We start from the raw sequence: 16864 nt of genomic DNA on the forward strand, positions 1-16864 counted from the left end.
TCATTTTTTTAACTTTTTTTGTAGCTCAAATGGCACGATTGTGGTGACAAAACACTTCACTGTATCTTGCTAGATATATGGGACGAAAAATAATCACTTAAAGTCCAGCTTCAATATTTGTAGGAGTTGTTGCACTTTGTAACATTTTGTTTTAAGAGATATTAGATTACGGGTGTTTGGCAGTATGTTTTTAAAATTAGGCTGGGAAATAAACTTTAGAATTATACTTCAGGAACAGAACTAATAAACAATTTAATTATTCCAAACATTTTGGTATATTATGACAGTGTAAAGCTGGTTATGTTTCACAGGTTGAATATTACTTCACCTTCACTTGCATCTTGTCTTGATGCTCATGTCTTCCAATTGAAAATGGTCTGAGGTCTGAGGGGATTAGGTATGTTTCTATTGAGGCTGATTTAATTGGACCACTTATGACTATCATTACATTTTTCTCAATGGTAACTTCAAAGTGTTGAAAGCAGACCACTTGCAAGGTCAATTTTATATTGAGGGAACCTAATACCAAGGTACCAAAAGGGGTGAGTTTTATGACAATGTGATTTGAAGTTAACTGCCTATTTAGTGATTTGGTATTTAAACATGTACATTAATTGAATTCTAACTTAGACCCATCCATGTTTTGGAACGATTCTTAGAATTAAATTAAAATTCTCTTGTTCTAGTAGTGGTCTATCAGTGATTGGTACTGCATTAGCTGATTAGATCAACTAACATGTATTTAACCTGAGTTAGTAGGAACTGCAGATGCTGGAGAATCTGAGATAACAAGGTGTAGAGCTGGATGAACACAGCAGGCCAAGCAGCATCAGGAGCAGGAATGCTGATGTTTCGGGTCTGGACCCTTCTTCATGGGGAAGGGGAACGGGGTTCTGAAATAAATAGAGGGGGGAGTGGATAGAGGATGCATAAAGGAGAAGATAGGTGGAGACGAGACAGACAGGTCAAAGAAGTGGGGATGGAGCCTGTAAAAGTGAATGTAGATGGGGAGTTGGGGAGGGGATAGGTCAGCCCAGGGAGGATGGACAGGTCAAGGTGGCGAGATGAGGCTGGTAGGTAGGAGACGGGGGTAGCTTGAGGTGGGAGGAGGGGATTGGTGGGAGGAAGGACAAGTTAGAGAGGCGGGGACCAGCTGGGCTGGTTTTGGGATGCGGTACGTGGAGGGGAGATTTTGAAGCTTGTGAAACCCACATTGGTACCATTTGGGCTGCACAGTTCCCAAGCGAAATATGAGTTGCTGTTCCTGCAACCTTCAGGTGGAATCGCTGTGGCACTGCAGGAGACCCAGGATGGACTTGTCGTCTTTGGAATGGGACGGGGAGTTGATGCAGTTGTTTAGTGCGAACCGAGTGTTGGTGTTCCGCAGAGCGGTCCCCAAGCCTCTGCTTGTTTTCCCTGATGTAGAGGAGGCCACAATGGGAACAGTGATATAGTATACCACATTAGTAGATGTGCAGGTGAACATCTGCTTGATGTGGAAAATCTTCTTGGGGCCTGGGATGGGGGTGAGGGGGGGGAGGGGTAGCACTTCCTGTGGTTGCAGGGAAAAGTGCTGGGTGTGATTGGGCTGGAGGGGAGTGTGGAGCGGACAAGGGAATCGAGGAGAGAGTGGTCCCCTCTGGAAAGCAGATGCGGGCGGGGAGGGAAACCAAGCGGAGGCTTGGGAACTGCTTTAGGGAACACCTATGCTCGGTTCGCGCTAAACAACTCCTAGTCGCAAAACATTTCAACTTCCCCTCCCATTCCTCAGGTGAAATGCCCATCTTGGGCCTCCTATAGTGCCATAACGATGCCACCTGAAGGTTGCAAGAACAGCACCTCATTTTGCTTGGGAGCCCTGCAGCTCAATTGTATCAATGCGGACTTCATAAGCTGTAAATCTCCCCTTCCCCAACTGCAACCCAAACCAGCCCAGCTTGTCCCTGCCTCCCTAACTTGTCCTTCCTTCCACCTCAAGCCCCACCCCCATTCCCTACCCACTAACCTCATCCTGCCCCCTTGACCAGTCTGTCCTTCCTGGACTGACCTATCCTCTCTCTCCTCCACCCCCCCCCCCCCCCCCCCCCAACCTTCCCATCTACACTCGTCTTTTACTGGGTCTATCCCCGCTTCTTTGACCTTGCTGACTTGCCTCCGCTTATTTTCTCCTCTATTTCTCTTCTATAAGCCTCCCCTTCTCTCCGTATTTATTGCAGAACTTCCCGCTCCTCTGATGCTGCTTTGCCTGCTGTGTTCATCCAGCTCTACACCTTGTAGAGGTGTATCTCTTGTATTTAAGCTGAAATTATTCTTAGGAACTAATCCAACTTTGATTTCAAAAGCTTTACATTGGAATTTTCAAGAGTTTGAAACTGCATTGTGTGTAGCATATAAAACCTTATTGGTACTTGATAAAATACGTAGAGGTTTTACATTGCCGGTGCATGAACCCAAGGCCATTTTCTTCTTTGTTTCTGGATCATCAACCTGAGTTGTTAACTGTGTGTCTCCTTACAGTTGCCCAAATGGCTGAGTATTTCCAGCATTTTCTGAATTTATTCATATTTCTGGGGTTTGCAGTATTTGACTTTGTGACTACCACTCATGTTCCCTTTGTGTTAGGGGCCATGGGTTTGGAAGGTCCTGTTGAGGGAGCTTTGGTGAATGGCTGGACGGCATCTTGCAGAAGATCACTGCTGCCACTGTTCACTGGTGACATTGGGAAGTTTGGGTGAAATGCCAGTTAAGCAGACTGTTTTGCCCTGGAAGAGCTGCTTGTATTGTTTGTATAATCTTTTGAGACTTTTGAAATGTCGCGTTGTTATATCCTTTATCAGCATTTTCCCTGCTAATGTTAGGCTAACCGAACTGTATTTCTTTTTTTTTCCCCCACAAGTGCCACCCTCCAGTCGTCTGGAACTGTTTCAAAATTTACATATGCAAGATGACAACTGACACATCTTTCACTTCTCATGCCATCTCCGGTAGCACCCTGGGATGTAGCTGATCAGGCTTGGTTGGGGACGTATCAATTGTTAGTCCCTATAATTTCTCCAGCACATTTTTATTAGCGTTAATACTAGTCTCCTTCAATTCTTTCATCCCAACAGACTCTTGGTTCCATAGCACTTCTACAGGACCATAAGATGTAGGAGCAGAAGTGGGCAGTTCAGCCCATTAGTTCGTCTGTCATTCAGTTTGATCATGGCTGATCTGATAAGTCTCAACTTCATGTCCCTGCCTTTTTACCATAACCCTTGATTTCCTCACTGATAGATTTTTAATCTCTCTGTTTTAGGCTGAGTGCATCTGATGACCTAGCGTCAACAGCCGTTTGCAGTTTAAAAAAAAATCCTGCATTCAGCATCCTCCAAAGATATATATGATGGACTTCATCAATCTTAAATAACCCCTTATGCCATGTGATCCATGTGGAGAAATGACATTCTGCATCTATCCTATTAAGTCCTCTAACAGTCTTAAATAAAAACCAAAAGAACTGCAGATGCTCTAAATTAAGAACAAAAGCAAAAGTTGCAGGAAAAGGCCAGCAGGTCTGGTAGCACCTGTGAAGGGGAAAAATAATTAACATTTTGGGTCCAGTGACCCTTCTGAGGGTGACTGGACCCAAAACATTAACTTTTTTTTCCTTCACAGATGCTGCCAGACCTGCTGGCCTTTCCCTGCAATTTTTGTTTTTGTGCCTGTAAGAATCTTGTCTGTTTCAACAGGGTTGCATTTCACTTTTTTCTATATTCCAGCGAGTTCAGGACCAACCTACTCAACTTCTCCTCAGAACTCAGTCTCTCCAAACCTGGTACCAGCCTAGTCAACTTTTGCAAGTGAACCTTTGGACTGCCTCCAGTACCTGCACAGATTTTCTTTGTTGAAAGGTCTCAAAACAGTATTTCATCTCTGGTCTGACTAGTGCCTTATATAGTTTTAGCAAAACCTCCCTACTCTTAGACTCCATTCCCTTTGAAACCAATCCTTCCTTGTTACCCACTGAACCTGGATGCTGATCTTTTCTGATTCATTTACAAATACTAAATCCCTCTGTTCTGTAGCTGTCTACGGTCTTTTTCCATTTAAATAATATTAAGCTCTTCCATTTTTCCTGCTAAATGCATAACCTCTCATTTTTCCACATTACGTTCCATCTGCCAAGTTTTGCTCAATTGCTTAACATGTCTATATCCCTCTGCAGGCACTGTCACCCTCACTCTTACTTACTTTATATGGATGATGATGGGATAGTGTAGGGGGATGGGCTTAGATTAGTTCGCAGGTTGGTGCAACATCGAGGGCCGAAGGGCCTGTTCTGCGCTGTATTGTTCTATGTTCCCCACCTATTTTTGTGTCACCCACAAACTTGGCTAAGGTGCATTGTCTTCTCATCCAAATCATTAATGTATATTGTAAATGTTTGTAGCCTTAGCACTGATACCTGTGGCACTCCATTATTTGTTGTTCTGAAAATGTCCTTTTGTTATGTAATTATTCAAATATGTTGGTTTGTGACTTTTGAGTCTATTCAAGTGATGTCATCCACCACTTCGAGAGTCTAACTTTGCAGGGTGAATATCTTGAATGTAATAGAACAAGAGAACTGGTGACGAGGATGAAATCTACAGGTAGACAGTGTGAACTTAAAAGATGAGAGGTGACCGCTGGAAGAAGTTCATGATGTACTGTGCCCCTCACCGCCCTGAAAGGACACCTGAGGTACAAGCACCCTATGTGATGTTTTGAACTTGAGGTGTAGTCCAGAGAGCTAAAAAATGAGCAGCCTAAAGACTACCTTGTTTTAAATGGGGAAAAAGGTGGTGGCAAAGTTTTTGTGGTATTGTGCTACATAAACTTTCTAAAGGAAGAAAGCCTGCAAATTTTGCACCCTGGGACCATATAATCAGGAGTAGACTGTTGGGGTGATAATTTACCAGGTTGGATTCATACTGCTTTTTGTGTATACAGTATACCTGGACAGTTTTCAACATTATCAGGGAGATGCCAGTATTGTAGCTGTACAGAAACAGTTTGCCTAGGGGTGTTGCAATAAGACTGAAGTGCAAGTGCCAGGATGCTCTCAGGGCCCATAGCCTTTACAGTATTCACTGTCTTGATGTTTCAAGGTGTGAGTTGAATTGGCTGGAATCTGGCATCATTGATGCTGGCGACTACTGGAGGAGGCCAGGCTCCAATGATGGCAACTTTGGGTCATTTAATGTGTGCGTCCACCTCATGAAAGACATTCACCCTTTAAATTAACCAGTGTATCCAATCGAGATTTGTTGCCATAGTCTTTCCGGCCAATCTCATGGGTTTAATAGTGCTAATAGAGGTAGATATTGCATAAGCTGCACATAGCCCTGCATTCTCTTCAATTTCCGATCTGACCTCTGATGTAACGGGAGAAGGATATTGTTGAGTATTTATGTATGTTGCAGTACCACTTTGAGTCTGATTACCTGATGTCATTGGCTGTTTTGGAGGAAAACGGCTCATTTTAGCCTTGCTGCAGAGTGAACACCTCCCTTAAACACTTAGGGTTTCTTCTCATACTTGATCATAACACCCCATTATCCCAATTTGCTGTCTTTATATTGGTTAGTCGGTCCTCTCTCCATGTTAATATTCTACCTCCAACGCCATGTTCTCCAACTTATTTGTGTGTGGTATCTTATCTGGTACCTTAACAGATCCCTTCTGGGAAATTATTATTCTGTTTTTGACTGGTGAGCCAGTATTTGTTGAGTTATCTTTTTCTGTTCTTACAGAAGCTCTTGCAGTCAGCTTTTATGTTCCTTGCAAATTTACCCTGTTTGTACATTGCCCCTCTTAATCAACCTCTTAATTTTTGTTGGAATTTTTAACTGCTTTTGCTCCTCAGCTTTGCTACTATTCATATTAATTTTAAAGGACCCCTGCTTGGATCTAACATTATCTTCCAGTTTCTGTTGTTAGCTCTAGTCTGACCACTTTTTCCTGTTCTGTTTTTTCCTGAAGCAAATGTTTAACTGCTGTGATGCGTGTGTTTGATTCTTTAATATTTGCCATTGCCTTTCAACTGTTGTGCCTTTTAATCAACTTACCCAGTCTATCATTGCCAACGCGCCCTTCAACCTTTGTAGTTTTCTTTGTTTAGATTTAGGATCCCAGTTTCAGATTTAACTACCTCGATCCCAATGATGTTATGGTTACTTTTACCTAACAGCAAGATTATTAATTGGCTCCTTTGTTGAACAAACTGAATCTAGGGTAGCTTGAGGAACTCACTACAGAACAATATCCTGCTCTTTTTTTAGAAAAAAACCTTATATGGGGATTCATCTGTCACATCATTATTCTCATGTGATTTGTCCCAATATAAAGTCCCCCATGATTACTATAGCGTTCTTGTTACCCGAGTCTCTACTTTCCAGGTTGCTGCCATTTTCTACCTTACCGCTACTGTTTGGAGGACTGAAGATCCTTCGTGTTCTGCCCCTTGTTGCATATTGCTGGACCAGATTGATTCTACGTAGGATTTTCTGTGCCTGTCATTCTTCATGCTTGCGCTGTTTTCATCTTTTGCTAACAGTGGTACCACGTTTTCATTTCTGTACTCCCATACGTTTGAATACCTTCGGTTAGATTCTGAGCTCAGTTTACCCTGCGTTCCTGTTTCTTTGCAGTTTTATAATACCATTTTCAACAATTTGTGCTGTTCATTGTTCTACTTTATTTCATATGCTCCTTGTTTCAGATGTATTCTCTTTAGACTTGTCTTTTGTTAATTTAACACCCTTTTTGTGCTGTGACTTTATATGTTGCTAACCCTTGTTTCCTCTGTCTTCCATGCTTGCTATCTACTTTTCTATCTTTTATTTCCATCTTGTTTCCCTCACACTTTTTTCTTTCTGCTCAGTTTCATGTCCCCATGACTCTGGTTTAAGCCTTCCCCACAGTACTAAGGAATGTCTGAGGGTATTTGTCTCAGCCCTGCAGCTGGTTTGGACAGATCCCACCCCCCCAGAACTGGCAACAATGCCTTTGGAATCTAAATCTCTCTCGTCGACCCCATTCCTTCAGTCAAGCATTCAATGGGCCTGTCTGTTCCTGGACTGGCTAGCACACAGCCGTAGGATTATTCCTGAGATTATCATCTTTTGAGGCACTGTTTAACTTATTTCCTAGCATGCTGTCTCTCCAACTTGCAGAATCTGATTTTTTTTAAACATATATGTTGATACTGACATGTACTCCCCTTTCAGAATATCCGTAGCCATTCAATAACTTCCTCGCAATGGGATCAGAGAGGCAGCACTGCTATTGCTACTGTTCTCCCTTGTGTGCCATGGACCTGGCTGTCTCTTCATTCTGTTTGACATGTATATTAATGACTTGGATGAGAAAAGTGAATATACTGACGCCAACTTTTCAGACGGCACAAAAGTGGAAAGCAGGTGGTGAGAATGACACAAAAGGAGAGATATAAACTGATTAAGCGATTGGGCAAAAATTTGGTAGATGGGATATAGTGAGGCAAAATGTGAGAGAATGCACATTAGCAGAAAGAACAGGGGAGATGAATATTATTTAAATGAGAAGTGATATGTGGGAGTCCTCTTGCATGAATCACAAAAATCTAACATCCAAGTTCAGCAAGAAAAATGGAGATGGCAAACAAAATGCTCCTCTTTATTTAAAAGGGAATGGAGTATACAAGTAATGGACTTTTGCTCAAATGATGCAAAATACTAGTCAGACCACAGCTGGAATGCTGTGAACAGTTTTGGACCCCTTATCTAAGGAAAGATGTACTGGCATTGAATCTTCTCAAGAATATCTTCAATCAGTTGAACCCAGGAATATAGGGACACTCAATGAAGAGAGGTTGAATAAGTTGAGCCTGTACACTTTGGAATTTAGAAGAATGAGAGGCAACCTTATTTGAAATATAAAATTCTTAGAGGACTTGACAGGGTAGATGCAGAGAGGTTGTGTGCCTTGTGGGGGCAAGTCTTGGACCAGAGTGGGTTATCTCAAAATAAGGTATCACTCATTTAATATGGATGAGGAGGAATTTCTTCTAAGGATTGTGGATCTGTGGAATTCTTTACTACAGAGGGCTGTGTTGTTAAATATATTCAAGGCTGCGATAGGCAGATTTTTAATCAGTAAGGGAATCAAGGGGCATAGAGATAAAACAGGGAAATGGAGTCGATGGCTATCAAGTCACCCATGATCTCATTGAATGGTAAGGCCGACTCAGTCGAAACATCTTTTTAAAAACCTGGACTGGAGTAGAAAATAGAGCAGGAAAATACTATGTAGTCTGGATGAGGACAGTATCAAATTCCAATGTGATTCAGCAAACCCACACTTGCAGTTCACCCTTTTTAATTATTTCTTGTCAAAGAATTTTTTTTTTGTTTGGATTCTTGTGTAGTGTTTAGTATTTTATGGTAGCCTATTTTATGTTTAAAACCTGTCTCCAGTATTGAGAATATCTTTGGTTGTGTGTATAGAGTTAGTACATTGTGCTGGGGAGGAAATTGAGAGGATGACGACGAGATGTGGTACTGTGTAAAACGAATACAAAAACGTTATTTTAAATTCATGTTTCTGTGGAAAACCAGCACTTGAAACCTAAAAATCTATATAGAATAGGGCTGAAATATAGGCTTCAAAATCTGCACTTCTCGACTGTGTCACCCATATCTGTTCTGCGTGGTTTGTTTTATTTTAAAAAATCTCAATTTTGAAGATATGATGCAGTTTATAAATAGCATTCCATACTTGGGACTTTGAACAGTCATAGTCTGGTGACTTTCTCTTTATAAAGCACTCAACATTACGCATAACTGATTGTGGTTGACATTGCTTTTAGTTTAGTGAGTGCTGTTATTATTGTGTTAGCTGATTATAGATTGCATGCATACATAGTACATTTGGTATGCGCAGTGTTTAGCCTTAATTTAAACAGTTTGGCTTCAGTGATTGCCTTGAGGGACCAGTAGTTTTAAAGATCTGTTAGCTTGTGCATTTAACTCCCATAGTCTTTCAATGCTTTTATTTATTGTGTGTGTACACATTGTTATTCATCCATTAGCATTGTTGTTAGCAAAGGGAAAAGAAAGGACTGTGCTGCATTTTCATTATTAAGGCATGTCTGCTATCTGCTGAAATCTCAACTCCCAAAACTGTATCATGAACAAGACTGCCATTTTAGCTTGACAACTTTTCCTCTGCTAGTGCTTCTTTTAGACATTCCAAGCTAGTAATTGCTAACCTTCAGGAGATCAACTCAGTTACTTTGCCATTTACTTTGTATGATGAGTGACCAAAAGCTTTGTCAAAAAATTGCTTTAAGTGGTAAAGAAGTAGAGTGTGTTTTAGGGAGGGACTCCCAGAACTTGGTTCTGGGCCTACTGAGAAAATAGCCATGAATAGCAGAGATGTCAAATGCAAGTATGTGTAAAAGGCTGGAATTGGAGCTGTACAGTGATCAGAAGGTTGTGGGGCTTAAAGCAATTAGGAAGTCTGAGACTGAGGGGGGATTTGGAGTACAAAGATGATCGATTTTAAAATCCGTGTCACCCAGTGGTAGCCAACATGAATTGATATGATTCTTGGGTTGGTTAAGGAACTTGACAGTGGAGACGTTGCTTCCCTGTGGGAGAGTCTACAACCAGAAGGCAGAATCTCGATGTAAAAGGTTGCCTGTTTAAGACAGCTGAGAAATAATATGTTCAGAGGCTGGTGATTTTATGCAATTCTCCATTTCAGCATGCTGTAGAGGTGGGATCATAGAAATTTTGTGAGCAAGGGAATTGAGGTCATGGGGAAAAGGCAGGAAGGTGGAGTTGATAATTATCAGGTCAGGTCAGCTAATCTAATTGAATGGCAAAGCAGACTTGATGGGCTGAATGTTCTCCTTCTCCTGTAGTCTTATGGTGATTTGTGAATTATGGCATAATCTCTAGTGAGGTATAGCTGGCAAGAATTTGCAGTTATGTCTCTCAGCATATGATCAACAGGGTGGGGGCATTGGCAATAGTTGTCTTAAATCTCGAGCTATCTCAATTCTCAGCAATCCATTAAATTCCTGTATTGTTGGCCTACGGACTCTCTCTAATATTAGCCTCTTTGTCCTTTGGCAAATCTATGATTACTTTTACTGCAATCGCTTCTTTTAATCCATTCTTAACATCTTTGTGACATTTGACACAGTTGACCACATCGTTCACGTGATGTCTCCTCATTGCTGTTTAGCTGCAAGAAGCTACTATCTCAGTTTCCGCTCTTGGATATCTGTACTCTAAATGTTGCCAGCAATGTCTTTTTGCAAATCCTGCATTGTTATTCCAGAACATTCCTGTTTTGGTTCCCAATGACCAATCCTTAGCCTCTTTTTGTTTAATTTCCGATGTGCTGTTCCTTGGGGACTTATCCTACAGGCATGGTACTGGTTTTACACATATAGAGGTGAGACTGGGAATTCCCTGACTTACAAACATCTGACCTACAAACGCTTGTTACTACAGGGGTGTATTAGTAATTTTAGAGATCCAACATACGAACCTTTTCTCATAAGCTGCAAATAGCTATCTTGTACTGCATTGTGTTCTAACTTGTGTACAAATCAACTTGCAAACAGACTCTAGAATGGAGTGTGTTCGGAACCTGGGGATTCCCTATATGATTTGTTAATGAGCACTACTATTCCGTTGCCCCTCTTAACTATTGCTTAACCAACATCCAGTCTTAAGTGACAACAAAGTGTGGAGCTGGATGAACACAGCAGGCCGAGCAGCATCTTAGGAGCGCAAAAGCTGACGTTTTGGGCCTAGACCCTTCATTAGGAAAGGGGGATGGGGAGAGGGTTCTGAAATAAATAGGGAGAGGGGGAGGCAGACTGAAGATGGATAGAGGAGAAGATAGATGGAGAGGAGAGTATGGTTGGGGGGTGGGGGGAAGAGTAGAGAGGGGATAGGTCAGACCGGGGAGGACGGACAGGTCAAGGGGGCGCCTGTTCTTCCTCACCTATCCACCTATCTCCTCCCACCTCAAGCTGCACCTCCATTTCCTACCTACTAACCTCATCCCGCCCCCTTGACCTGTCTGTCCTCCCCGGATTGACCTATCCCCTCCCTACCACCACCTATACTCTCTCTCTCTCTCCATCTTCTGTCCGCCTTCTCTCTCCCCCCCCCCCCCCTCCCCATTTATTTCAGAACCCTCTCCCATCCCCCTTTTTTCTGATGAAGGGTCTAGGCCCAAAACATCAGCTTTTGTGCTCCTCTGATGCTGTTCGGCCTGCTGTGTTCATCCAGCTCCACACTTTGTTATCTCAGATTCTCCAGCATCTGCAGTTCCCTTTATCTCCAGTCTTGAGTGAACTATGACTTGATTCAACTAAATACTCAAAAAATCAGAACCTTTTATCTTCAGGTCCAACACAGGTTCAGTCTTACTCTAAGATTTCATTTGCCTCATCCAGCCACACTCTTTGGTTGAAGCTAACTGTTTGCAACCTTAGTGTTCCATTTGTTCTGGTGTTAAGTTTCCATCTCTAACTTCTTCACAAGAACTACTTGCCTCCAATTCAGTTTAATTGTTCTCTTCTACTTAAGCTGTTCAACTGAAACTCATTGTCGTACTGTGGTGTTGTCTGACATGACTAATCTATATTTTCCAGGCTGACAACTCCTTTCTAATTCCCTAACATTTTTCTCTCAAACTGGTTTATTTATCTTTATTTTACCCTTTCTTGGGTTTTTCTGTCTTTTTCATTTGCATGGAGATAGAGCGGGTCATGCCTTCACCTTGCAGGCTCTGGGCATTTTTGTTGCCCTGCAAGTACAACTTTGGTTATAATGCCCTTAGAACATAAGGACCTAAAAACCAAGAGCATGAGTAAGCAATCAGCCTCTCCAGACTTACTCTGCCATTTAATGATCATGACCAATCTCATCTCTGCCTCAACTCCACTTTCCTGCCCCCACTCTGTAACCCTTCAACCCATTACTAATTTAAAATCTCTCTCCTCCTTAAATTTACTCCATGTCCAGGCATCCACTACACCCTGTGGTAGTGAATTCCACAGATTCACAATGCTTTGACAGAAGTACTTTCCTCTCGGGCAAATGTTTGTGTGGAGTTTAGACATTTCACCCCATGTCTGCGTGGGGTTTCTCCCACAATCTAAAGATGTGCAGGCTAGGTGGATTGGCCATGCTAAATTGCCTGTAGTGTTCGGGGTGTGTGGGTTATAGGGGGCTGGGTCTGGGTGGGATGCTTCAAGGGCTGGTGTGGACTTGTTGGGCCAAAGGGCCTGTTTCCACACTGTAGGGAATCTCATCTCATCTCATCTAATCTAATCTAATCTAATCTTTCCTCTATTAAAAATCTGCTCCACCTTATTCTAAATCTACATCTCAACTTTTGCAATCAGAGGGCAGTCGTCATGCATACCTGCCTTAATTCATGGACTCTTAGTGACACATTGTCTCGGAGTACCCCCGTCACTGCTTGCAAAACAACATTGTTCTGCACCATTTGATTTTCCCAATTGGCAAAACTGTGCTGGTATTTCAGCACTCTAGCAGTCCAATTTGCATTTCAAGTTATCGCCTTGAAAAGGAAAAAAATGTGGTGCCACACAAAGTTCATTAAATGTAGGTCAGAAGTTTTAATTGCTCAATTAAAACTTGTATGTTCAGAAGTATGTTGGTATCATCTTGCAGTGCAGAGTGTGGAAATCATTTCGAGCCATAGATGCAACTTTTACTCATATTATACTGTGGCACGTTTTTAAGCATCAGCTAGTGAAGTTGATGTTTGTGTAACCCTTCCTTTGTTATCTTCGCTAATATTAAAGATTTGAAGTACAGAAGTAGGAAATTTTACTGCTAAGAGCTGTGCTGTCAAAGGGAATTCAACCATTTGTCCTTTAGTTTGACTATTAAAAATTGGAAAGTTTGACACCTGATCTGCCATCCTGGGCTTCTCTTAGCTCTGTTTGCATGATATTGACCATGATGTACTTTATGATGACCACTTTAAATATTCAAATTTGTGACTGTTCTGACCTCTTTTGTCTAAATTGTTGTAGTTCACAATTTGGACCTCATCCAGTTTAACCAATTCTTGTATGGCGAGAAAGATTGAATGGAGCAGTTCAAACTTTAAGCCCAATTGGGTCATTCAGTAGCTGCTACAGGTCTTATCTGTTGCTTAGTTCCAAATTTCACGTTTTTACTGGGCAGATGTAATGTGCTATTAGGGGAAAAGGTAGTATTGAAAGTGCCAGTAGTTTGCATCTCTCAGGATGTAACCTAATTTACGATTAGTATAGTTTTTTTTTGGTGAAAAGTTGTTAATACTACAGTTGCAATCATTTTGAAGTCACAATGCATGTTATATAAGTTCAATGTGCAGTTAAGTTGCTGCAATACAATTGGATGGCTTCTTGAGCTTGTACTCAATTTCTGAGGACCCCATTTTTTGTACTAAGAACACAGCCTTCCAGATTTGAACTTCCATTCCATGTTTTTAAACCTGCTGCAAATAATATGGTAGAATCAATGAGCAAGCAAGTGCTAGATTTTGGCATTTCCTTCTAATTTCCTGAATAATTTGATTTTTGTCACTATGCTGTGCACTTGGCAATATTCAGAGTTCACTGCTGTGTCTTGGGCTGATTTTAGGGCTGACTGTAATTTTGCCCTGCTTATTTGTCTGTCTTGGGTGTTAAGTAATGTTTAACAACTATTCATGATCGTTTGAGTGAATTGTGCCCTTTTGATCTCTCACCTGTACCAACTCTCATTAGCTATTTCAAAATACTAAGATACTTAGAATGAATAATTAAAGTTGAGCAACTCCACTTTAAAAACCCTGTTTAACACGATGGACGTTGTGTTCATATTCAAACTGCGGTCATTTTTCTTTTCTGTTCAGTTAGTAAATTTTAGTGTTAATTCTTTCATCATTCTGACCGAAAGCAAATTGTGTAGAGTCGAGGGAAGGTACAAATTTTGGACAGTTTTTTAAAAGGGTTATTTGTATCTGAACAGGAAAGATGTTTGAAAGAACCAGATCTGACTCTTTAAATGACATTTGTGTTATGGGGTGTACCTTATTAATATTCATACTACAAATTTATTTACATAATGTGAAATATCATTTAACAGCTAATTTTGTTTTTTGAATGACCAGACTGTCCAAATATGACTTGTTCCATTAGGATGCACCAATAGATTGGTAAACCAGTGATGAGCAGTTGAAATTTGATTTTAGGATTATTTGCTTTACATACATTTTTATCCTAAATATATTTTAATATTTGTAAATAATTCAATACACTTTTAAAGTATTTCCCCAGTTGAATCTTACTGTTTAAATTGTCAGACTATTACACCTGGCAAAAGTGCTTTTGTGACCCAGCATTACAGCAGTTTTTTTTAAGGAGTATTGCTTATGGACTTGCAATAGCTAATGACTTCTGTCTAGCTGCTTTGTAAGTGAGACATCATGTGATCATCACCTCATGTCTGGGGCTGTTGTCCTGAGTGCTGCAGATAATAGATGAGCCAGTGTATTCCGTTACTGTGAGTTCCCAAGGCTTTCAAAAAGTGGAAACGATGAATTGTAGTGTGATACCAGTTACAGCACCAAAATGACTAATAAATGCTGTTTCAAATGTGCATGAAATAACTGAAACTATATTGTCACATTTGCCTATTTTAGGCTGCCTCAGCCTAGATTTTGTTAATAGGAATTATTTAATGTACGTAATCACATTCCTAACATTATTGAGACTATAATTTTAGGAGTGATGTATATTTTTACTATCTATACAAATATTTAGTTGAAGATATAGCAATACTACTTGTACATCAATTATTTTAATGAGCTGTGAATTACTTATGGTACAAAGGGGAAGGCTTGATAATTTTCTTTTTCTCCTTCCTTAACAAAATTGAGCAAGAAGTGACCTTTTCGGTTGCATTCATAGACACTGAATCTGCTGGTCTTTTGCCTATGCCCATTGTATGAACTTGCAAATAAGTTTGATCATGAAAAACATGATTGATATTTGCAAGTGCACATTTTTCAAATTGTTTCACTGTGGTGATGAGGAGTGGTATTCTGGATGTTTCTGTCCCTCTTTGGTCCAACAACAAACAAATTGTAATTATAGATTTCTTTAGCTTTGTTTGAGTAAGATCATAAGACTTGGGAGCAGAAGTAAGCCATTTGGCTCATCGATTCTGCTGCACCATTCATTGAGATTGTGGCAAATCTAATAAACCACACCTCCATTTCCCTGTTGTATCCAGCGCAGCCCTTGATTCCCTTAGCAATTTAAAAATTGGTCTGTCGTCTTATTGCAAATACTTAGCAATTCAGCATCTCTACAGTCTTTGGCAAAGCATTGCAGAGATTCACTACTCATCTGAGAGAGTAATTTCTTCCTTATTCCTGCATCAAGTAGGTGACCCTTTACTTTGACTTTCTGGTCCAGGACTGTCACACAAGAGTTCTTTAAAAAAAAAAGCCCTCTGCATCTACAGTCATCAAACCCCCTACAAATCTTTTATATTTCAGTAAGATTTCCTCCCATTCTTTTAAATTCCAAATGAGTACAAGTCCAACTTATTCAATCTCTTCTGATTAAAATGTCTCCAAACCTAGAATCAACCTAGTGAACCAATGCTGCTGTATATTTCTTTAGGTATTGGGACCATAACTGATTCGTGTTCCTGGTGGAGTCTGTCTAGTGCTTGTATCAGTTAGCAAGACCTCCCTATTTTTCTTGGAATGTCACCTTTTGTGCCCTACCTGCTGCTACTTCAGTGAAATTAAATGTTGATCATTAAGTCATTTCTTTCCAAAACAGCAAATTTGGTTAACTATAGGTTTACATTTGTCAATTGCATTAAACAATAAAGTCCTGTGAGGAAACTGCACGTCAGTACCAGGTGCAACACTAATTTAAAGTGTAGAATAGGCAAGTGACGATGGGAATGATGGGAAGAACAAAATGAGAAATTAAAACACAGTAAGCTCGCCATTATCTGGAGTGGAAGGGGAATGGGGGTGCAGGTTATATGAATCTGCGCTTGCATGAGAAATACTCTTAGAGAAACCCAACAGAGAACACGCTGGTATTGTTCAAATTTTAAAAAAATTAAATCCAAATGTCAAAAGAGTCATGAAATTTACACATTAGATTCTGCAGCTACTGAAGGGAATTAGGACAGTGTTCTTCAATTTTGGAAGTGCTTGCATGCAGTTTGGCAGAAGCTTCTCCCAGATTTTTTTTTTCTAAAAGATTTTAAAACCTTTTCATCTAATAGAACATTACAGAACAGTACAGGCCCTTTGGCCCTCCATGTTGTGCCGACCTGTCATACTAATCTCAAGCCTATCTAACCTACACTATTCCATGTACGTCCATATGCTTATCCAATGACGACTTAAATGTACCTAAAGTTGGCGAATCTACTGCCATTGCAGGCAAAGTGTTCTATTACCTTACTATTCTCTGAGTAAAGAAACTACCTCTGACATCTGTCCTATATCTTTCACTTCTCAATTTAAAGCTATGCCCCCTCGTGCTCGCCATCACCATCCTAGGAAAAAGGCTCTCCCTATCCACCTTACCTAACCCTCTGATTATTTTATATGTTTCAATTAAGTCACCTCTCAACCTTCTTCTCTTTAATGAAAACAGCCTCAAGTCCCTCAGCCTGTCCTCGTAAGACCTTCCCTCCATACCAGGCAACATCCTAGTAAATCTCTGCACCCTTTCCAAAGCTTCCACATCCTTCTTATAATGCGGTTACCAGAGCTGTACGCAATACTCCCAAGA

The 16864-nt window shown here is 40.7% G+C and overlaps 1 protein-coding gene across 1 annotated transcript in view; it reads left to right on the forward strand.

Moving 5' to 3' along the window:
* Positions 1–16864, forward strand: part of dhrs11a (dehydrogenase/reductase 11a) — an 80044-nt gene that overhangs the window by 16010 nt on the left and 47170 nt on the right. The window lies entirely within an intron of this gene.

Source organism: Stegostoma tigrinum, chromosome 27 (assembly GCF_030684315.1).
Source record: "Stegostoma tigrinum isolate sSteTig4 chromosome 27, sSteTig4.hap1, whole genome shotgun sequence".
NCBI lineage: Eukaryota > Metazoa > Chordata > Chondrichthyes > Orectolobiformes > Stegostomatidae > Stegostoma > Stegostoma tigrinum.